The sequence below is a fragment of the Neophocaena asiaeorientalis genome, unplaced genomic scaffold (assembly GCF_003031525.2).
Source record: "Neophocaena asiaeorientalis asiaeorientalis breed wild unplaced genomic scaffold, Neophocaena_asiaeorientalis_V1.1 scaffold585, whole genome shotgun sequence".
Lineage (NCBI taxonomy): Eukaryota > Metazoa > Chordata > Mammalia > Artiodactyla > Phocoenidae > Neophocaena > Neophocaena asiaeorientalis.
Genome location: NW_020174571.1, coordinates 170,988 through 174,913, shown reverse-complemented (window position 1 = coordinate 174,913; position 3,926 = coordinate 170,988).

Genomic DNA, 3,926 nt, shown 5'->3' with positions numbered 1-3,926 from the left:
ATACTGTGACCCTTTGAGCAGGAAGGTCTATATTTTAGTAACATCTAGAACAAGCAGTTAACACAGTGTCTAAGATGTAGTCAATAAATATGAAATAGATAAATGAACACATTTTTAAGGAAGGGCCAGGACACGAACAAATAGAAAATTTTCATTTTCAGTCACAAAGCCACAACAGACATAAAAATGATACAGACAACAAGTGCTACAGTCATTCAAAGAAGGCATAGAATTGATACAACAAGGATCTCCTCTATGGCACAGGGAACTGTACTCAATATTTTGTAATAACTTATAAGGGAAAAGAATCTGAAAACGGAACCACTGTGCTGTACACCTGAAACTGACACGACATTGTAAATCAACTATACTTCAATTAAAATCAAACAAACAGACAACAACAAAAAAAACCCAAAGAGGTCATAGAAGTTCTTATGAGATTCCAGAAGAGAAGAGAAGCCAAATGAGGACAGGAGAGAAGGCTTTTGAATCAGTTCAGAGGGGAAGTCACAGAGGAACTAGTCTTTGACCTGAACTTGAGATTAAGATGAATTAATCTGAATTAATTAAGGTTGCAACACAGGGATATTACAGATGAAGGTAATTACATAAACTTAACTATACTGAAACTTGCAGAGGTTATGAGTGTTGTTCAAGATCCCAAAGCAAGTGCATTGTGGAATCAGAATTCTAAGTGAGCCCTAATGAACTAAAAACAAACGAACACAGAAACAGGCCCTTCCTGTGACACCACGTTGCCTTTGAAGTCGTTTTTTTGGTGGGTTGGTAGAAACTGGTTCCAGTGTTTCTTGCAGGAATGACTAGTTCTGTCCCCCCGCGGCCCCCCAGCCCCGAGTTGATTCTCAAAGTTTTTTTTAGAATGGACTTGCTAAAGCGCAGACATGCGAGTATTCATGACGTCTGTGTCCAATCATTTCTCCTGCCATTGCCTAGTTCACTTCTGGATGATATGAACAATTCACTGTCTTCATTTATGCTTTTCCCTCCTCCAAGAATTCCTTTCTTCCTATGGCACCTGGGAAACCCACTTCATTTTTCAAAACTCAATTTACATATTATGTCTTTTGTGCAGTCTTCTTTTGAGTGTTGTGATCACACGCTCCTTTCTGCTACCTCTGCGCTTCTGCATGCCTGATTGTTGCACTCGCTACACTGTATCGTGATTGTATTTTTTACGTATCTCTGTCTTCTCCTGGGCAACGTTCCTTGGGGCCAGGGACTACCTTTTTTCATCTATTGATGTTGCCTTAGCATGTTAATTGTTGTGAAGTAGTTAGTTGTAAAAATGAGATTTGAATAAATAAACAATTGTTATGTACATATTACTTATTATCACTTTACAGATATAACAGGAAAAAGTATTAGTGTTGGTGCTGACAGTTCACTTCTAGTAAATGGTGGTGGTACTTGACTCTACTTATAATATTTTCCCACTATTTTATATCTTTCTACCTGATAGCTCTTCTTTATTTCCATCTATGTTTCTTTATTACTAAAGTAAGAAAAACAGGTATGAGGGTAGGGCTAGGCCATACGTGGCTGGAATAGTAAAGAAATTGTGTGGGGTTTTCGTGAGAAAATCCTGAAGCATACAGGTCTGCACGTTCCCTTTGAGGTATGTGGAGGGGTCTGCTTCTAAAGAGTTGTATTAGCAACTAATCAAGATGTTTTTGCACAAGGCTCCTGATTAGCTGTTGGTATACTAAGAGTGAATCAGAGTTAGCATAGTTTCTGATTTCTTTTACATTGTCAATGTGGATGATCATTTTTTACTCCTGGGGGTGGTGGTGGTGAGGAGTGAGGGAATGTTCCTTTCCTGCTGCTGATGTTTCAGCCCTGTCAAGAGAGCTCTTAGGGTCATTTCAGCCCTGCTTCTTTACTGACTCTGCCCCAGGGTGATCAAGTGACTTATATAGAAAGCTTGAAAAGAATTAAGTGAGCATGCTTGCCTTGACTAATACTGTCCTCTCCCTTGAGAGTGTGAGTGAGTGTCTTCTGTTTCTCTCATTCTGTGTATTACTAGTTAGTAAATCTGCCCAATTCTGGCGTTCTGTTATGTGATCATTTCGTTGAAACTGGATTCTCAAGCCAGGGCTATCAAGAGTAACAGGAATATTTGGCCCTCCGTCTTTTCGCTTTTATCTTGTTTCCTAATTTATTCCAAACCAAATAGAATTAAGGCATTGTACTTGCTGGAAGGTAATTAAAAGACCCTAACACTTGGTGCATTACCTGGGAACACTGAGAAATAAAAAGAAAGGAGCAGACATTTTAGAGAGCAAACTGTCCTTGTGGAAGATATTTTGTTACTGCCAAGGAAGTAGTCTAGTGCCTTGGTTTTTAATGTATGGTGGGATGTTGAGACCTTTGACTGTTTGAAAATATTTAGGTTTGTGCAGTAAACTGCTGAAGCCTAGAAAAGGTTTAGTGCATGCTGTATAAGTGTCCCGTGCTTGCTGGGAGACTAATAAACTTGGAGGCTTAACACAAGAGAAATTTACTATCTCACAGTTGTAGAGGCCAGAAGTGTGATATCAAGGTGTCAGCAAGGCTGCTCTCCCTACAGATGCTCTAGGGGAGATTGTATCCCTTGCCTCTTTCAGCTTCTGGTGGTTGCCATTTTCCTTGGCTTGAGGCCACATCACTCAGTTCTTGTCTCTGTCTTCACATCACCCCCTTTCTGTATCTTCTCTTTTGTCTGTCTCAAATGTCCCTCTGCCTTTCTTGTATAATAAGGACAATTGTCATTATATTTAGGACACATCCAGATAATATAGGATGGAAATCCCATCTCAAGATCCTTAATGACATTTGCAACATTTTTTTTTTTCAAATGAGGTAACATTCAAGGATTAGGACATGGATATATCCTTTTGGGGGCCACCATCCAACCAGCCGTAAGACACTTTGATTTTGGCTGATGGCTGCAGCTTATGGTGTGGGAGAGTGGCGGTTTCTTTCAAGCCACTTAAGTAAAAGTCTGATATAAAGAAAAGGGGCGTTAGGGAGTTGCAGGTGACTGAGCAATACCTGGAGCAGAATGAATAAGGCACCTGAAGGGTCTTTAGTATACAGAGACCTTTACCTGGCACTTGAGAGTGTGCAGGAGTTTACAGGGCAGGAAAGTCTCAGGCAGCCATCCACCTTGCCTTACTCTTCAGGTACAGTTTTTCCCAAGCAGGCTTGACTGAGAAAAAGACTCAGTTGTAAGGAAAACATGTCTTGTAGAACTTGTCAGCATTGACACATATGGTCTACCGTAGGCTGAAGTGACTCCCTTTACATGTGGACCCAAGCTGACACTGGATTTGTCAATTATGCTGGAGAAAGAAATGTTCTCTTAAAGGCAGCCGCCTTTGGTCTATGCAGTTCCATAGCAGGAGGCAGTGAAAATGGCCCTGGCGGCATAGGACTGTCAAATCTACGCATCAGAACTGGATGTGTAATGTCACTTGACAGAACCCGTAATCAGTTCAGTACTGCAGTGTGAACCACAAGGTCATCAAAGAGGAAGGATAACTCAAGAGTCCACGTGTGACAGATGCTCAGGGCTGTGCACTGCACGTGGCAAATTCATAGTGACAAATCAACATCAGGCTTCAAAGATTCCTCCTGGTTCGAAGTTCGCAGGTCAGAAATTTCAGTTAAATGGCATAGACTAATGGACATCCTAGTGAGGCTAAAATGAAAGAGACTTTATCTTTCTCTAAAATGCCATTGAGTTTCTGCTTTGTTCTTCAGTCAAATTCTGTACTGGATTCTGGGAACAAAAATGTGCCTAGTTTCTGTCTTCTAGGAGTGGGGCATTGGCTTGCTTTTGAGATTGTTTTTAAATTTTGGGGATAGTGCTGTAAAATCAAATTGTATCTTAGTGACTCTTTAAAACACGGTTCATGAGAAACTTG